At 36.6% G+C, this 21,122-nt stretch overlaps 2 pseudogenes; one reads left to right on the top strand and one right to left on the bottom strand.

Annotated features, from left to right (window-relative positions):
* Positions 1-2,056: 2,056 nt before the first annotated feature.
* LOC132684528 (U4 spliceosomal RNA) lies at positions 2,057-2,139 on the top strand (annotated as a pseudogene).
* Positions 2,140-3,221: 1,082 nt separating this feature from the next.
* Positions 3,222-3,353, bottom strand: LOC132684521 (U4 spliceosomal RNA; annotated as a pseudogene).
* Positions 3,354-21,122: the final 17,769 nt, after the last annotated feature.

The following is a 21,122-nucleotide window of genomic DNA, read 5'->3' as shown; positions in this document are numbered from 1 at the left end:
ACATTATTTGAAATTCTTCAACATGAGGGATTTTTCTCTTCTCTCCTGTTTACTTGGATCTTTATTTATAAAACTATGGACTCATGGATCTTTATTTTATACTTTGGGTCATAATCCAGTATTCCTTTTTCTAGCTTTGGTGTGAGGAAGGTTTTCCTTTTTCTTTTTTTTTTTTGTGTCTTCAGATTTTTATTTAAATTGTATTTAGTTAGCATATAGTGTAATAACGGTTTCAGGAGTAGAATTTAGTGATTCATCACTTACATGTAACATGCAATGCTCATCATAACAAGTGCCCTCCTTCATACTCATCACCCATTTAGCCCATCCCCCCGCCCACCTCCCTCCATAAACCCTGTTTGTTCTCTATAGTTGAGTCTCTTACGGTTTGCTTGATAAGTTTTTTCAGTCGGTGACTTTAATATGCCCAAATCATTGTGAAGTGTGTGTGTGTGTGTGTGTGTGTGTGTGTATGTTGTGTACTCTCTTACTTTCTAAAACTACAAAATACTCAGGCTGATCTTGTATATTTCTTGCTCCCGTCCTAACATTAGCTGTTTATCTAAGGAACCCTGATTTATTTTGTTGGAGATTAGAATTAGAAATGAATATCTAGGAGCTAGGCGTATTCATTGCTACTTGAGTGTCTTGACTTCTTGGCTGTCTTAGCGGACAGAACAGGAAAACATATGTGCATATAGTATAAGGTGTATATACACAGATCCTTAAATATGTCTATATGTTAACATCTATAACTGTATTAAACTACACATGACGAGTTCATAGTGACGTACACAAATGAGATCCATTGTTAAATGGAGCATTCTGGCCTCTCTCCTTGGTCATCTGTAGCTTCCCACTTGAACAAAAAGAAATCTGGATTCCACTGGAAAAAATTTTTTAATTGTTCAATTCTAGTAATCATGCACAGTGGGTTCATAATTTCTAATGCATACTACATTGGGAGACAACCAAATAGCATTTTATTTCTTCCCTTTTTGGTATTCTAGTCACACACACATTGATTCTTCTGAAATTGTCCCTTAGCTCTTAGATACTGTCTTTTCCTTCATTTTTTTTTTTTTCCCTTTGTTCTTTCTGTCTGTCTCTCTGTATTTCTTTCTGCCTCTCTTTCTTATTCCTTTTCCTATTCTTCTTCCTTATTCCTCTCTGCATTTCAGTTTGGGATGTTTCTACGGTCGTGTATTCCAGCTCACTGATTTTTTTCTCAGCTGTGTCCGGTCTATTGAGAAGATGATCAAAGACATTCTTCTACCTGTCGCAGTGTCTTTCTTTTCTAACATTCCATCTTAGTTCTTTCTTAGTGTTTTCATCTGTTTGCTGACATCACCCATCTCGACTTCCATGGTGTCAACTTTTTGCATTAGTGTCCATCACGTGTTAATCAAGGCTATTTTAAAGCCCCTGTATGCTAATTTTAACATCTGTTTCATATTGGCCTGTTCCTGACGCTTGCCTTGTCTCTTGGACTGTGTTTTTCCTCACCCTTTAGCATACTTTGTAATTCTTTTGTTGACATCTGGACATGATGTATTGAGTAAATAGGCCTTTGTGTAATGGTTTATGCTAATCTGGTTCAGAGTTCTGTTTGTTTAATATTTGCCATAGGTGTAAGTGCCAGAAGCTTCAAATCCCTCTCCTGTCTTGTTTTGTCTCCTCTGTTGTCTCTGAGATTTGCTAAAGGCACTTTGTTAGCTAGAGTCTTTGTCTTGCAACCCTTTCATCTGTAATCCACTGTTAGTAACCTGGAGCCCTGTTGCTGCCAGGGCAGGATGCTGAGGAAGGGAAGTATTCTATAGTCTTATGTCAGTATTTCACTTGGCCTGAATCCTTGAACTGTGACTTTCACGAGTGTTTATTGGCTTCTCCCCCTCCCCCCCGCCCCCCACCCCGGGGTGAAACCTGAAGACTAGAGGGGGCTAGAGTTAAGGAAGTGCATTCCCATAGGTTAGATAGGACTCCGGAGAAATTCTTAAGGATGGAGAGTAGTCCTTTGTTATGGAAGAACAGTCTTGGGGTTTCTAATGGCTCCTAAAGCTTTGCCCAGTGGCAGTATCGTAGCCAATGAGGTTTATCCAAAGCGCGATTATTGCTAATTGAAATCTAATGGCTCTTCTCTTCTCTCTTTGCCAGAGCCACCTGTAATCCTTCCTGACTCATTACCCTTAGAGCCTGGTAAGGTTTCTGGAAGCAACCCACCACCATGACCATGCCCACAGGAGTCTCTCACTCTTACGCTAATATACAGTCAGCCTCCAACAATTTATAAAAATTCCCATTCAAGTGTTCCTACCGGGTAATGGCTCGAGCAGCAGAGGCCCCAGATAAGGAGACCTAGGCTGTGACTCTCAGATTTGCTGTCTCTTCATGTTAGAAGGTCGTGTTTGGGTCTGCTATCTTAACTCTGATAAATCCAAGAAAAGTGATTAATTTTCAGTCCATTAAGCTTTTTCTTATTGTAATAATGAAGCAACACTTTCCAAGCTCTTCACTTATTGCAGCTATCTCTGGATCGCTTTGTTTAATATGATCAGTTTTGATGGCAAATGTGAGATAAAAAGATAAGGTAGTGCATGCTCCAAGTATATTTCCGTTATAGAAATTTTTATACAAGTTGACATTAATAATAATGATTAAACACTGAAGTTAAAACTTCATGATGATCGTGTGAATAGATAAGACTTTCTAAGACCCGACCTAAAATATATTCACATTTGCTGTATTAACATTTACTATGCTAATATATGCTAGCCTAGAACTGTTAAAAGTATCAAATGAAATGTCACAAGAATATTTATTAGAAATAGAATTCTGACAAACAGGTGAAGTCTCATAAAGATGGATTTCATGAACTCACTAAAATATTTTTTCCTTTCTTTTTTCTTTTTTAATTTTGTGATGTTTATTTATTTTTGTGAGCGTGAGAGACACAGAATGAGTGGGGAGGAGCAGAGAGGGAGAGGGAGACACAGAATCTGAAGCAGGCTCCAGGTTCTGAGCTCTCAACACAGAGCCCCACGCAGGGCTCGGACCCAAAAACCGCAAGTTCATGTCCTGAGCTGAAGTCAGACAATTAACCGACTGAGCCACCCAGGTGCCCCATTTTTCCTTTCTTTATATGTTTAGTCCCAAATAAATGACAAGCTTAACTTTTGATGATAATAGGATCATTCTGATTAACCTTTGTGATATTACTTTTACTTTACAAAAAATATTAGAAAATCATATTGACACATATATGTAGATTATTAGTGTTGGGAAAAGTTTTCAATTAGCAATAATCGCACCTCGGATAAACCTCATTGGCTACGATACTGCCACTGCGCAAAGCTGATTATTAGTGTACATAATAAATAAATATGTGTTAGTTAAGGAATAGTGAATACATCTGTCTAATTAGGAATCAGGAAACTACATATTTTAAAAATCTAGATCAGAGGTCAGCAAAACATTGGACTATGGATCAAATCCAACCTAGAGCCTGTTTTTTGTAGGTAAAGCTTTGATGGAACACAATAATCCCATTAATTTACCTATTGTCTCTGACCGCACTCGGGGCTGAAATAGCATTTAGTTGCAACAGAGACCTTATGAATCACAAAGCTAGGATATTTATTATTTATCTCTTTGCATAAAATGTTTGCCTGTCACTACTCTGGATGCATCCTAATTTGATACAATATGATATCATAATTAACACTTTGGCATGAAATATATTTTGATTCATTAAATAATGGAAGTCCTATTTAAAACCTCTTGAAATTTCCAAGAACATATTTATTTTGCCAAAGAATGTATAATTATACGTGAGTCATTTTTTGAGTGATTCATATTTTCACCAAGTTAGGAAATACTGGTACACTGGATCTGGGTTTATGCTATGCTAACTTTTAATCATTGCATGTAAATAATCACAATAGATGTAACAAAAGCAAAGAAAAAGTATTAATGTCAGTTATCTAAAAGATATCTGGTATTTAACATAAAAATTCATTTTAAAAAATATGAGCGTCTTCTTTAACATTAAGCATTAAACAAACTCTCTCTCTCTCTCTCTCTCTCTCTCTATATATATATATATATATATATATGTTTCTAACTGTATGTTAAATGTTTTAAATGTGTTGTTCCAAGAAAGTGGATTTAATTTTTTTTTCATTTATTATATATTTATTTCCTCACCCTATTTAATAGATGAAAAATAATTTTATTGGCATGTTTATTTTTTTCTTCCCAAGCACCAATCTGATAAATAAACAAATTCAAAAAGAACTTCTAAATACTTCTTTTCACACAAAATTTAAAAATTGATCACACTCAAACCCTGTGGTCATGGGTAATTTATTGTTTATCCTCATTTGTAACAAACTTGCATGTACATAAGTAGTCTATGCTTATTATGAAATTTGAATGTTCATTTGGGTTGTTGGATGCTGTGAAAATTTCTTGGTTGAAATAGGGAAACAGTTAATAGGCAGGGGATGGCCAAGTTGTAAACAATACTCTCGTGGAGACAAAAGTTGACTACTCTGGTCTGATCCTAAATTACACTCAATTAAACTACTGAGCCACCCAGGTATCCCAGCAAGCAGGATTTTTTAATTAGTCTCCTCTGTCTTCTACGAGTCTTGTCCTAAGGCTCACTTCCTACCAAGAGGCAAAATAATCATAGCAGGATTCATGTTTCTACCCAACACCTCCTAAAAAGGTACAAGAGAGAACATGCTATTCTAGAATGTCTTCTCCAGTCTCATTTGCTGACCCTTGGTAAAGCCTTGTGGTCTTTATCAAATTGTACAATTATATAAATTGTGTACAATTTATCAAATTGTAATAGGCCAGGTAGCTCAGTTCTGGCACTCCTATTCTACCTTAAAACACAGGCTATGCGAAGGATGTGTGAAGATCTGGGGCGGGGGGCGGGAAGGCATCTTACGTGGGAAATCAAATAGCCATGTCCTGGGTTAGGAGATTATAGGGAATGCATTCCAAAGCAGAACATTGCTTTCTGGCCTTGCTGAAAACAACGGGCCATGCTTCGCTTATCTAGTCAATGTATATCTAGGGGTTGGGTCCTGCCTGTGCTCATGAATTCCTCAGACCACGTTATCATATGGAATATCTTATCTTGTTTTCCACCCTGCTTTCTTCATCTGCTCTTTTGTAGTCTTGGGAATGCCTTAACTTGTTTTTCTGCATGCTTTCTATACTTTCTTACTAGCACATAGCCCCCTGACATATTGCACAATGTTTCCCTAAACGTATGCTTAATAAATGGAGGAGCTTGAGAGCAGCTCAGGGAGACTTCCCGTAGCCTCCCTCTCAGTTCTCTTGACTTACATAGAGTCTTGAGTAATCTTTTTCTGCTGTCCTCGGCTTTGCTGGACAAAGCCAGAAGCCAAACCCACAATCAAGGGACAGTGTTACGGATGTTAAGGAAGTCATGAGAAGGTCTCTGACTCTAAATCACCAAAGGACACTCAAACCTAACTAATTTCTAACTATATTTTTTAATCTTGTGAGCATCCCTCTTCTGCAAAATAACTCAGTTAAAGGCATCATCTGCTAGAAGATGAGAAGTCTGTATCTTCAGTTACCAGGGACACCTTATAATTCATAGAAAAGTCATTTCAGTCCTAAGATTCATCTGCATGTCTTTCTTTAGAAAGTAAAAGACAAAGCAGAAAGAAATGTTCCAATTCAATCATGCACAACAAATGGTTTTAGGAAACTTCCATGAGTATGCAGAGGGTGAATATGTGAATCTACTAAGGAAGAGAGTAATAGTGTTCTCTATACTTATCAGAACTTGCTTCACCTAACCACCAAATATTGAATTAACAGAAAGCATAATGATTTAATAAATAAATACATTTCCAATAATAGATATAAATCTTCCCTCCATGTTGATGATAGTAAATGTAGAATCAATTAAAATGTTCTGCCATGATGGGGTAATATTTATTTCCCTTTTAAAAATAATGGGGTTTTTAAATTTAATCTTAAAGCCAAGTTTACTAGAAGTTCTTAGTTTTTTCCCCCCTGATTTACATATTTCCTTCTAAAAAAGCAAAAACCTACATTTGAATGAGGTCCACGTTGACTTTGAAAGTTACTTTGTTCTTTATGTACATGGATTGTTAGCCTAAAAATATTTTTAGGTGGCTTTGTCTTCCACCTTTCCTTTCACCTTTGCCCCAAGGGTAGCACCTCCACATTTCACCGGATATGTGGCTATGATCCAGACATCAGTACAAATAGAAATGCTTAGAATTACCTTCCTCAAAATATTAATTGGATTTCCAAGAGTAAGCGCTATTCCCTCCTTCTTGAAATGTCTCTTTAAGTTGGCTTCCAGGAAATCATTCTGCCCTGGTTTTCTTACCTTCCACTGACTTTTGCTGTTCTATTTCCATCTCCCTAATATCCAAATATTGGTTTTTCCAAAGACTCCAATAGACCTCTGACATTCTGTATCTACAATGACCTCCTTGATGCTTTTATTCAATGTCATGAATCTTATTATCTAAGTCCTGAGCCCCTCTTATTTATTATATACAACTAAGGTCTCTCTCCTGAACTCCAAACTGACATTTAACTCCCTACAAGACTCCTCTGCTTGGTTGTATCCTCAACATTTCAAGTTTATCCTCAACAAAATCACACTTCAAATGTTCCCTTTCAATTGTGAACATCCTACAATCTTCCCTTTATCACACTATTCTCCCAGTTACTCGAGTACTCTTTCTGCTCCATTTGTGTTAGAACCTAGACATTGGCATTTTTGCTCATGGTTCTTTTCATCACACTTAAAATAATACCTCACAAAAGAAGATGTTCAATAATTATTTATTGACCAAATGTTTGAGTGAATGACAACAGGAGGGGGATGAATTTGGCTTTCGATGATTTGATTGGAGTATCCTATAAAAAACACATTTTTATAGTCAATTCAATATTAAAGTCATTGTGATGCAGATGATAGGTCAAGGAACTAACATGGAAGGAATTGTTTAGGGATGTGTGAAAATTGAGAAGAGAAAAATGTGAAAACAGATTCTATGGAATGGCACTTTTCAAGCCTTGGAGAGAGATAGCAGTGCCTGAAAGGAGTAGGGACAGAAATGATTAGAGAAACAGAATGAAAATAAGTATGATTAGAGTCAAAGGAACTAAGAAAAGGATTGCAAAAGAATATTGTTAAATGCCCAAGGGACCAAGTTAGATAAGAACTTGGATGGATGCAAAGGGGGTTCCTAAGGAGATAATTAAGGCAGACTTAGAGAAATCTTTGGGATGGAAGTCAAGTTACAACACATGGAGAATTCGATGGGAAGAAAAAGGAGGTGGAAATCATGAGCACGGACTGTAGATTTGTTATTCTTGGCGTTTAGAGGGAGAAGAAGTGCAGAAAGGTGGCTGGATGTGGAGCACAGAGTACAAGATTACTGTTTTCTCTATTACTGTGAAAGGAAAAATCTATACATGCCAAGGAAAAAAGTCAATAATAAGGGAGCGCTTGAAGTCATAAGGGGATAACTTATGACATGGAGTCCTGGAAAAGTGAAGAGGGCTACAATTACAATAGGATGGATAGAAACAAAAATACTTATTTTATTGAAATTAACAAAATGTTCTCTCATCAAGTCTTCTTTATGGCATGATTTTAGTTCTAAGTACTAGCAAAGAACTTAAAGAACCTCTTCCAAGCGAAGAGTTGAAATGAAATGATGTGAAAGAAAAGGTATAAACTCTATTAAAAGTACATTCTTTTGCAATGAGAGATAACTAGTGAAGGAGAGCAGGTAGTGTTGTTGTCGTTGCCTGCATATTCTCTGTCAATGGAAAAACTAAAAGAGAAGTCAAACTCTTACCAAAAGTCTTGCGTGCTGTAATGACCCATTCTTGATGGAAGAAAAGGGGAGATCTTTGTTCACTTTTTCTGACTAAGTAAAGACATCCCCAGGGAAAGCAAACTTTGGGACCTGCTGAGAATTTAACTTCACCTGGGTGGATTGTAGTTACCAAAGTATATCGTGGAGGGCACATAACATTGAATTCAATCCATAGAAATACAAATGACATAAAATGGAAAAAAAAAGTTGGAATCTCCTACTAGTAGGTAGTAAACAGTCTCCAGGCAAAGAGAAAACTCACCTTGCTGTTAAAAGCAAGAAAGTTCCTAGGATTAAAATTATGTTTTAATAGCTAAGCATTAAAGCCCATTCTTTGCTCAGATCAGAAGTAAAGATCCACGGGAGAGAAAAGGCAAGCCTCCCCCTAACGTTTGTAGGCCCTGAATAATAGTACAAATAGTGGGCTGCACACCATATGTAAGAATCTTTAAGATATTTACCCAATGGTCATTCCCCAAGTCAATTAATCTTAACCCTGACCATACACTTGAATCATTTGAAGTATTTAAAAATCTTTATTTTTGAACACTCCAACCCACTGAAACTTAGATTTATTTGCTGTATAATAATTCTTGGGTTTTAGTATTTTATTATAAGCTCTCCAGGTGATGCTAGCGTGCACCCAAAGTGACAAAATTCTGGTAGAATAATTATAAAAGCCTCTGTCTCATGATATACTGGTAGGATGAAACTCATGTAAATTCAGACTGTGGAGTATTGGAGCACCAAGAACCTCCCATCGTGCTTTTGTACTTGGCCAGAAGGTACATTTGGCCACTTTTTGAACTTTGTAAAAACTTAATAGGTGAAAAAGTGCAAAATTTATGAACAGAATAAGAAAGAAACCCGAATATATATCCAAGATTGTAGTTTTTAAAACAGCAAGAGGCTCATTAAAATATTTTGAAACATCCCTGGAAATTATCTTGTCTTCTTAACCAACCTTAGTGTAATTTGGCTCATGTAAATTAGAGATCACAAAAGTAAATCCTTCTTAGTTCTAAATTCTTCTGAAAAACTAAGTAATCCACCAATGTAACATAAATTTTTGAATAGATAATTCCATGTTCAGATTTAAATTTTTTTCTCCTGACATGAGGAAACATTTATATTTCTTATTCCAGGATAAGCATTCAACAATGTAGTAAAGAAAATATTCTTTAGATAATACTTGTTGCAACTATTTTTTCCAAAATATAGTAGTTCAATTTGTAATAGTTTTTTTTAATATAGCAAACCAGCTCAATATATTTTGAGTGACACACACATATGTATATACCGACATACATATATATATATATATATATATATATATATATATATACACTATCTCTATCTATCATCTATCTATGTATCTACCTATCTATAGAGATATTCTATATCTATCTATGTCTAGATATATCTATATCTATATAGATCTATCTCTCTCTTTAGATAGATAGACAGATAGAGAAAGATGCTAGCGAAAGACAAATGGTATAACCTATACATATTAAAAAACAATGAATGAATTAAATGTTATAAGGCAATAGTATAAAAAGGATACAATGGACTTCATGATTAATTCATGTGTTCTACAAGGTAGTATTACAAATGTTGATGGAGGAAAGATTGCCATAGCCTTGAGTGTAATAGAGATTTCAGTAAGTTTTGAAATATGGGCATACTCCAAGAAGGAAAAGAAAAAGGCCAATGGAGGGATAAAGTGTGAACTTTGGAAAGACAGTGGGGGGAAGAGGGAGATATGAATGAATGACTGGAGATCACAAAGAGCAGTTGTCAAGAAATTAGGTTTTTCTGTGGAACAATTTTTGAAAGAGAAGAGAAGGAATGATCAGTGAAATCATAAGTCTAGGAAGGTCATATAATATACAGGATATAAACTAAGAAATTTAATGGCAATGTGTGTTTTGAGCTCTGGAAAGTCAATGAACAATTTCAAAAAAGGAATAACCACAACTTATGGTAGATTTTAACTAAAAACTTACAGCAGAGGAGATACTCAAACTTCAATATGAAATTTTCGGTTACTTTTCTTATTTTTCTTATTTAAAAAAACTTTTTTAATGTTTATTTATTTTGAAAGAGAGACAGAGTGTGAGCGGGGGAGGGGCAGAGAGAGAGAAGACAGAATCTGAAGCAGTCTCCAGGCTCTGAGCTGTCAGCACAGAGCCCAAAGCAGGGCTCAAACTCATGACCTGACCCAAAGTCGGACCCTTAACCAACTGAGCCACCCAGGTGCCCCAGTCTGTGACTTTTCTAATGAACATTATACTTTTTACTGTGAGGTAAATTTGGGTAATTAGCAAATGCACATTCTTTGAAGAGGAACTTAAAGAATCCTCTGTTAGAATGTCCTCAATTCTTTCTTTGGGTCACAACTGTGATACAGCACTTCAGAAAAGGCTAAGCTGTAGTTTTTATTTGCTTCTAAAATAATTTCCTAGTGTCAAGATTACAAATTTATACCAAAATGGAGTGAGTGATTTATTCAAAACACTACATGTTAGAGTAGCATTTTTATCAATGTATTTTGAAATCTGGGAAAATATTTCCTTGATATTTTCTTTTATCTCTAGTACAATTTTCAAACAAATGACAATAAGAAATCATGTGGGAATTGTCTTTTAAAATTACTTTTTTCATACTAACCCTTTATCTGATATGTCATTTGCAAATATCTTCTCCCATTCCGATGGTTGCCTTTTAGTTTTGTCGTTTCCTTTGCTATGCAGAAGTTGTTTTTTTTTTTTATCTTGATGAGTCCCAATAGTTCATTTTTGCTTTTGTTTCCCTTGCCTCTGGAGACATATCACGTAAGAAGTTGTTGCAGTCTGGGTCAAAGAGATTGTTGCCTGTTTTCCCCTCTATGATTTTGATGGTTTCCTGTCTCACATTTAGGTCTTTCATCCATTTTGAGTTTATTTTTGTGTATAGTGTAAGAAAGTGGTCCAGGTTCATTTTTCTGCATGTACCAGGTTCATTTTCTGGTAAGTGGTCCATTAAGTGGTCCAGGTTCATTTTCTGCATGGCAGAACTGTCCAGTTCTACCAGCACCATTTGCTAAAGAGACTGTCTTTTTCCATTGGATACTCTTTCCTGCTTTGTCAAAGATTGGTTGGCCATATATTTGTAGGTCCATTTCTGGGTTCCATATTTGATTACATTAGTCTATGTGTCTTTTTTGTGCCGATACCACAGTATTGTGAAAACAAATAATCCAGTGAAGAAATTGGCAGAAGACCTGAATGGACACTTTTCCAAACAAGACATCCAGATGGCTAATAGACACATGAAAACATGCTGAACATCACTTATCATCAGGGAAATACAAGTCAAAACCACAAAGAGATACCACCTCATACCTGTCAGAATGGTTAAAATTAACAACTCAGGAAACAACAGATATTGGTGAGGCTGTGTAGAAAGGGGAACTCTTTTGCATTGTTGGTGGGAATGCTAACTGGTACAGCCACTTTGGAAAACAGTATGGAGGTTCCTCAAAAAAATAAAATAAAAATAGAATTAACCTATAACCCAGCAATTGCACTACTAGGTATTTATCCAAAGGATACAAAAATGCTAATTCAAAGGGGCACATGTACCCCAATGTTTATAATAGCACTATCAACAATAGACAAATTATGGAAAGAGCCCAAATAGTCACTGACTGATGAATGGATAAAAGAGATGTGGTATATAGATACAATAGAATACTACTTGGCAATCAAAAATGATGAAATATTGCATTTGCAATAACGTGGATGAAGTAGAGTGTATTATGTTAAGTGAAATAAGTCAGAGAAATAGAGATATCATATAATTTCAATCGGTAATGGAATTTGAGAAACACACAGAGAATCATAGGAGAAAGGAAGGAAAAATAAGATAAAAACAAAGAGGGAGGTGAATCATAAGATACTCTTAAATACAGAGAAAAAACAGCGTTACTGGAGGGGAGATGAATGGGGGGGAAGGATTGAATGGGTGATGGGCATTAAGGAGGGTACTTTTTTGGATTAGCACTGGGTGTCATATATAAGAGATGAATTACTGTGTTCTACTACTGAAGCTAAGACTACACTATATGTTAACTAACTTGAATTTAAATTGAAAACATTAATAAAAATTGAAAAATAAAATTACTTTTCTGACTCCTATGTGGAATTTAAGAAACAAGACAAATGAGCAAAGGGAAAAAAAGGGAGAAAGAGAAAGGCAAACCACAAAACGGACTCTTCACTCTAGACAACAAACTGATGGTTACCAGCGGGGAGGTGGATGGGGGGGTGGGGTAGGGAAAATAGGTGACGGGCACCTATTGTGATGACAACCAGGTGCTGTACGGAAGTGTTGAATCATTATATTGCACATCTGAAACTAATATACTGTATGTTAACTATACTGGAATTTAAATAAAAACTTTCAAAAATAAAGTAGAAAAAAAAGGTGAATAAAGGAGAGAGAAGGAGAGAATGAAATATAGATAAATACAAGAGCTTTCCCTCGACTTTGAGAAAACTCTTTGGAACAGTGTCGTAAACGTAAATAACTCTAATAAAAATGTTTAAAGACTACAAAAATAAAATTAAATCGCTTTTCTCAAAGTTTTTTGTTTTTATTAAAAATGTTCTTTGGTAGTACTGCTTGGCTTAAAGGCAACTTTGTAAAGTTTTGTCTCAATATGGAGAGAGAGAAAAAAAAGCCATCAAAAGCCATAGCAGTATTAGATGCGAACTTCTTTCTTTGAAGTAAGTAATGGCCATTTTATTCTAGAATAGTCAATCAAAAGCTATTATTATAGACAGTGAGAGAACATGAGGAATACTTAGCAATTGAAAGACATAAGGACCACAAGCATAGATGTTGCACAGAAACTCGTTAAAAATCTAAATTATCCAACTTCACCCCAGATCTACCAAATAAGAACCTTTACCTTGACAGAGTCCGGGGACGACACTTATGTACATCCAGATTTACACAAAAGTTTGAGAAGGCTATCCTATGCTATTCAGTGTATACGTACTTAATTGTTCTTTCTAGGAGCTAATGAGAAGGAAGAAATCTTGACCTTTGAGAGAGCTACTAGAACTCTCTCTCTCTCTCTCTCCGCCTATCCAATGAAGTACATACGTACATACCCACTAAAGATTAATGACAGTTATCTTGGAACACACTGGGGAACTTGCCTTAGAAGAAAGCCTACTCTGGAATTTCAAATGGACAAGAATGCAGTAACATCCTTAAAATGCCAAATCAATCCGCCCAGAAGGTAGAACCACCTCTGGATATTTAAGCCCGTAAATGCACCTGGTTGTTAGAGCCATACTGAGTTCTGTTTCTTCCAACCTAAGGCACAACATGTTTTCTGATATATCATTGAAGCATTTACTTAAAAAAACAGGTAAGTAGCAGGGACCAGGGTCTAAATTTTTAATACAAAATTTTAAAGAAAAGATGCACAAAAACTTCAGTAATCTCTGCAAGAACATTGGAGTGTTTGCTTCTCTTTCATAAAGGGCAGAACAAGATTTTGAACTATTATTAAGACTCAACACTTTTCTATTCCTCATGCTCATATTTTCTCACACTTGCAGGCTTCGCCAGTTCACGGAGCTAGGACATCTTATAGTCACTAACTCCAGGAAACGTTGTTACTTACTAGGGAAGTACAAATTTCAGAAATAAGTTCTTTGGGAAAAATTTTGGCCTCAAATCAAACATTATTTTCTGGTTCAGAACACATTTTGGCTGCTAATAGGCCGCAATATTTCCAGCCTGGCAGACCCCGACAGTCATGAGTGTTGAAAGCAAAGGAATTTTATACATTTATAAATTTTACACTGAGCTCTATCTTCATATTTGTATACTACTTATTTTTGCAAATATTCTTTTCACCCCTATGTTTACATCAAGGAGAAAAATATTGTGATGTTCAAACTATGAAAGAAACTGTAGTGTCTTTAGAGATAAATATTTTACAATTCCACTTTCTCAATATTAATAACATTTGGTACTGTTTCAGATACAAGCATGCAAGGGAACCAAAGAATAAGTATCAGTCAAAACCATTGAGATACGTGCCACTATTCAGTATGCTCTAAGATGAATAGAAAAAGTCACTGGGTACAGATGTTCTTAGTTGAAATAAACTGAAATATAATGAATTAGCTGAAACAGAAAAGATGAATGAATTGTAATGATAGCGAGGAATTTTCAGAAATAAGAATAAGGAGATATATAATAGTTAGGTGGGGGAAAAATAACCAAGAGATTTTATTTTTACTAAAGACTTCTCCAGATCAGAGTTTCTCAAAGTTGGCATTATTGGCTTTGTGAGCTGGATAATTCTTTGTAGGGACAGTGACCGGTGCATGCAGGATGTTCAGTAACGTCTCCGATCTCTACCCACTCTATGGCAATAGTACCTTCCTCATTGTGATGGTCAAATATCCCCTGGGTTCAACATCACCCCTAACTGAAAACCGCTACCATAAATATAGAGGTAAATCTATACTATGTATAGGTATTGATTTGATATAGATATAAATGAAGATAAATATATACAAAGATGGAGAAACAGATATAGATATTGCTGTAGGTATAATCCACTAAACATCATGACTTTCTCTGCATGCTGATAAAATGAACACTGACCTTTACAACCTAAAATTTAAAATTAAAAAAAAAATCCCAGGAACTCATTGATACTTCTTTGTTCATGAGTTTCCCTCACACAAACCAACTGCACTCAGGGCACAGTGAGTCATATCGCAATGTCGGAAGCTAGACCCCAAAACCTGACCTTTACTGCTCACCTGACCTTTGTCCCGCATTTTTCCTGAAGCTGTCCTTTCCAGCTTATCTCTTAATTCTGGCGAAAGACCAGACTGACATCACATCCTCCGGTGGATATAAAACCTATCCTTGAAGCAATAATGACCGGCCTGACAAAGAGTCCTTGTGGCCTAGACCACCCAGACCGGTTTGAGCTTAACCCCCAACTCACACCTGTACAAATGGACCATGGAGTGACCCATGGAGTGACCAACACTGACTTTTACCTCATTATAACACCAAAATCTCCACCCAAGGAGGAGCACAAGTCCCATTTACATAACATATGCACATATATGAGCTTACACGTACATCTACATAACTGTACCTATAGGCACATTTCCTTATGGTCCACGCATTACCTCATACCACCACTGTATAAGATGACAAGGCCCCCTTTTCTACGTATTCATCATCAGTCTAAATAAAAGGAATCCTTTCACTCTTGCTCAGAGATTCATGACTTTGGAAGTTATTCCCTGTGATCTCATTATTTGCTGCAAATAAAGTTTCCTTTGTGTGACAACTCACCTGGTGTGGTTTCTATCTGTGACTCAGCAAGGAGGGAACTCCCGTTAATTCAGTCACGATAATAACTCTTAAAAAAATGCACACGAATGGTGTTGGGAGAAGAATAACCACCAGAAAGGAACAATGGGGCCAGAAAACCAGGGGTTTCCAAAGAGCCTTCATGAAACAGAAAGGAGAGAATTACCAAAGAACTCAGGATAGGAGATTTTCCTGGGCAGAAAACAGAAGTCTTCAAATTAGAAGGGTTTCACCAACTTCCTAGAAAAAGTAAAAAAAAAATAGGTACATAGATTGCCACTCACACATCACTTTCAAGTATCGACTAAAAACTTTCACAAGAAAAAACCAGTTTACGCACAGAAGAAGGAGAATCAACTTGGCATCAGTCATCTCATCTATAATTCTTGAAATTAAAAGAAAACAGAGCCTTAAGTGTCAGTGGGAAATGATTTCAGCCTATAATTTTATATCTATCAAAATATAGCAAACATGAAAATATTTTAATATCTCAAAACTTTTAGTCGCATTCATCTGGTTTTAGGAAAACAGTGGTGAATTGAGAATAAAATTATTATTTTTTTAATCTTTAAAAAATATTTATTTATTTTTGAGAGAGAGAGAGATGGATCATGAACAGGGGAGGGGAGATGGAGTCACGGAATCCAAAGCAGGCTCCAGGCTTGGAGCTGTCAGCACAGAGCCTGATGTGGGGCTCGAACTCACAGACCATGAGATCATGACATGAGTTGAAGTTGGACACTCAACCAGCTGAGCCACCCAGGTGCCTCTAGAGTAAAATTATTATTTTTAAAGTTTATTTATTTATTTTGAGAAAGAGAAGGGGAGGGCAGAGAGAAAGGGAGAGAGAGAGAATCCCAAGTAGGCTCCGTGCTATCAACATAGAGCACAACACAGAACTTGATCTCCAGAACCTTGAGATCATGACCTGAGCTGAAATCGAGTTAGACACTCAGCCAACTGAGCCACCCAGAGCCCTCTAGAGTAAAATTATTAAACAGTAAAATGAAAAAAAAAAAAGAAAGAAAGAAAGAAATACAGAAGATAATGAATCCAGTGAAATGAGAAGAAGGAAGGGCCCAAAAGGACAAGTCCAGACTTGATCATGACATAGGATACCAAAGCAAAGCCTTTGAGAGAAAAAAGCCTTTCAGGGGAGAATGGAACTAAATCTTAGAAAATATTATGATGTGCTAATGGCAAAATTTAAGAAAAAAGAAAAATAATCATTAACGCTAGAGAAAACAAACTGTAAGAAGGCATAAGGCCACTATGCAGTCAGTTAAAATGACACATATTTTGAGGAGTTGCTGGAGAATCTATAAGAATACATGTTAAGAATATTCTTATCACAGGGAGGGTGGCTCAGTCGGTTAAGCATCCAACTTCGGCTCAGGTCGTGATCTCATGGTTCGTGAGTTCCAGCCCCACATTGGGCTTTGTGCTGACAGCTCGGATCCTGGTGCCTACTTCGGATTCTGTGTCTCCCTCTCTCTCTGCCCCTCCCTAGCTCTCTCTCTCTCTCAAAAACAAATAAACATTACAAATTTTTTTTTTTTTTACGGTATATTCTTATTGTCTCCGTGCCTTAGTCAGCTGAGCATCCAACTTCGTCTCAGGTCATGATCTGCAGTTCCTGAGTTCGAGCCCTGTGTTGGGCTCTGTGCTGACAGCCTGGAGCCTGCTTAGGATTCTCTCTCTCTCTCTCTCTCTCTCTGTGTCTCTTTCTCTCAAAAATAAACTTAAAAAACTTTTTTTAATGAATATTCTTTTTATTTTTTTATGTTCATTTATTTATTTTGAGAGACAAGAGATTGTGAGCAGGGAGGAGCAGAGAGAGAGAGAGAGAGAAAAAAAAAATCCCAAGCAGGCTCAGTGCTGTCAGCACAGAGGCAGATATGGGGCTCGAACTCAGGAATCATGAGATTGTGACCTGAGCCGAAATCAAGAGTGCTGAGTCTTAACCAACTGAGCCACCCAGGCGCCCCAAGAATATTCTTCTTTAGGTGGAGAGAAGACTTGTAAATTCATGATCATAAATGGAATGAACATATAGTTATAGCAAATCCTCTGATCCTTCAATGAATAGTATTTATCTATTCATAAGTCTAAAAAACATAATATATTTTTATTTTTTGTTCAGATTTATGCAGTACAATTTACATATATTATAATTCTCCTTTTGTGGGTATATAGTTCTATAAAGTTGACAAATGAATGCCGTCCTGGAACCACTACCACAAACTACATATGGAATGTTTGGTTCATCTCAAAAGCTACCCTCAAGTACATTGGTACTAACTCCCCCTCACAACTACGTTTCTCAGAATGTTATATAAATCATATGGTAGGTAGTCTTTCTTCTGACTTCTTTCTCTTAGAACAATGTTTGGCATTTGCCACCATAACTGCATATATCAGAAGTATATTTCATTTTATTTCCGATAAATAGTTTATTGGTTTATTTCCGGTATAGGGGAAACGTACGCATCAGGGTTCAATCAGGAGACAGAAGCCACACAATAATTTTAGCAGGGGAATTTTATTTTTTTTTATTTTTTTATTTTTTTTATTTTTTTTAACGTTTATTTATTTTTGGGACAGAGAGAGACAGAGCATGAACGGAGGAGGGGCAGAGAGAGACGGAGACACAGAATCGGAAGCAGGCTCCAGGCTCTGAGCGGCCAGCACAGAGCCCGACGCCGGGCTCGAACTCGAACCGCAAGATCGTGACCTGAGCTGAAGTCGGATGCTTAACCGACTGAGCCACCCATGCGCCCCTAGCAGGGGAATTTTAATGTAGAAACTTTTAACGTGGGAATTAGAGTAATGGGGAATTGACTGATAGGCAAATGGAACTCTAAAGAATGTCGTAGTAGCAGATAGAGGCAGCAACCATCACCCCTAGGACTGAAATAAAACACCAAGAGAAGAGGTCAACCCCTGCTAGGGCTGAGACCCAAATCTCACTGGAGAGAGTGTAGCTGTAGCTCACAAGATAGCAGAGAAGTTGGGTAATACACTGGCAGCACTCAGCAGAAATCCACCTTCGGAAATACTGGGGGGAGCTGGAACTTACTGCAAGTTCCTCCAACTTTGTTCTTGTTATTCAAAATTGTTTTGGCTATTCTAAGTCTTTTATTTTCCATATAAATTTTAGAACTGGCTTGTCAATATAAGTAAGAAATGCTGGAATTTTGATTGGAGTATTGTGGAATCTACAGATGAATTTAGGGAGCATTATCATTTTAACCCTGTTGAGTCTTCTAATCCAGGAACACTATTTATTTATTCATTTTTAACTTTGGGAACCAATCTATATTCCGATCATTCCAGTGAAAATTACAACAACAACAACAAAAATCTCAAAGTTAGTGGTCATTGAGACATCACTTAAAATGTAGTTAGGGACATTGGAAAAAACGATCGTTTCTAAGTGGAAAATAGTGAGTACAGTTTCATCCTTTTACTGAAAGATAAGCCTCACAAAATCTGGCATTTTTAATAGTAATCATAATAGACTCTGGAAGATATCAGTCAGTGGAGATATCAAATGCCTCCGCAGTAAGAGAATGATATGGAACTGAAATCAGGTCTATTGAAAGTATATACGTCAGGAATCTGAGACCTCAATCTCTTTCCAACCTCTGGTAGTAAAGTCAATCTCTTTCTAACCTCAACTCCAGGGACAAAAAAAAAAAAAAAAAAAAAAAAGGCAAGTTTACTTTCTGGGGAAACTGGATCACCAAATCTCTCATCTCAAAAACATGAAGCATATATAGGCGATTGTAATTTGTGTGCTAAGATGGCATAGAAAAACCAAGTGTTACAATGAAAGCCTATCATTCTCTCCCTTGCCTGCTACCAGCAGATTGGACCATCCTTCTTTGAAGATAATAAATGGCCTCAATTACAGGAAAATTGATATTAATGCTTTGGAAGCACCAAGAGGAAATGTCTGCATCTTGTGTGATCACCGTCATAAAGATCACTGATCAGCAAGACCTACTCATACACACAGGGTGTTCAAAGAGTATTTTCAGTGCCACATTTTAAATTATGAATAGCTAGTTAAGGATCACCATACACACACACACACACACACACATATATATACATACATATACATATGTATGTATATATATACATATACATACATATGTATGTATATATATGTGTGTGTGTGTATGTATTTTAATTTCTAAATGAAAGGCATCAAATCAAACAAAAAGGTAGAAAAAGGAAACCATATGAAGCACACTTTGTAGGAAAAATTAAAATTCCCAAAGTTATATAAATAGTACCCTGAGAGAAAATCGAAAATAATAAAAGAAGGTAGAACACCAGAATATAATTTTTAAGTTTAAAAAACAACAGAATATATTTTTTAAGTTAAAAAAAACAGAGATAAGTAAAGGTTCTTGAAATCTGAACAAAAATTACAGGAGAAAAGAAATAGAGCAAAAAACATGCAAATAAAAGAGAAAAAGAGTTTAGGATTATAGGATTAACCCAGGAAGCTAAATAATTGAATTTAAAAAATCAGAAAGAAAGGAGTTTCAGAAGAAGAAGGATATTGTCAACAAATTGATATGAGAAAATTATCCGTAACTTAAGAACATGGGTTTCCCATTTAAAAGGCCTAACACCTCTCCTGATTGACTCATTTGGGTGTTGGACTTCAGCTCAGGTCATGATCTCACAGTTCGTGGGTTTGAGCCCCGTGTCAGGCTCTGTGTTGACAGCTCAGAGCCTGGAGCCTGTTTCAGATTCTGTCTCCTTCTCTCTCTGCTGCTCCCCTGCTTGCACTCTGTCCCTCTCAAAGGTGAATAAGCATTTAAAAAATTAAAAATAAATAAATAAAGGCCTAACATCTCAATGACAGTTAAAAAATAATGATAGCGGCCTCCAGATGGAGAGCAGTTCGTAGAAAATAGTGAGAATCGGCATATTATGGCACTTCTCACAGAGAACACTAAGTACCCATTCCTGAGTAACAATGTTTCTCACCCAATCTATGCTTATCCATTTCAGACAATACCTAAATCATCATACGTGGAATGTTGGTAGAAACTGAACATAAAGGCAGTGTTGGTGAGCCCTCAGAAAGAAGAGAGGAAAATATTATTGGAAACTAGAGGAAAAAAGATCCTTATCAAACAATGGCAGAAAGCTCAGTGGAGGTGCATCCTACTGTTGTGTGGATAGAGGAAATTGTAAGCCAAGAACTTGAGTGTCTAGGTGAGGAAATTTCTAAGCAATCTGTGGAAAGTAGAACCTAGTTCCTTTCTGTTGCATATGGTAAAACATAACAGGAAAGAGACAGAGGGAAGTTCTGTCAACGTGAAAGGAAGGAAGACCTGATTGTATATGAAATTCTCAGCCTGGCCAGATGGCAGACGGTAAGATTAGAAGATTCACTGTCAAGGGAGTCGGCTCTGAAAAGAAAGCCAAAGGTGTGGCCGGACAACTTTTTGCTAGTGCTTTGGAAGGATCAAAAGATGAGAGTCTTCAATTACACATGTGGCTCTATGAGGGATCGGACAAGTGACTCACAGATCCCCTCATCCATCTCAGCAGAAGCCAGGAACATGGATGGGATTATCCAAGAGAGATCTGTGGATGAGCCTCTTGTCTAATGGAGTGAATCCTTGAAACACACAAGGGAGATTTACAAGGTTCTTGAGAACGTGATGCCAACAAACTGCCACGTCAGAATGAAAAAGAAAGAGAACAGAGTAAAGGAAAGCTGTTAGACTCTCACAATTCTATACATAGGAAATAAGCAGATAAACCTCC

This window comes from Panthera onca, chromosome C2 (assembly GCF_046562875.1).
Source record: "Panthera onca isolate mPanOnc1 chromosome C2, mPanOnc1 haplotype 2, whole genome shotgun sequence".
Lineage (NCBI taxonomy): Eukaryota > Metazoa > Chordata > Mammalia > Carnivora > Felidae > Panthera > Panthera onca.
The sequence above is the reverse complement of the archived record's forward strand: the minus strand, read 5'-3'. Positions and strand labels throughout refer to the sequence as shown.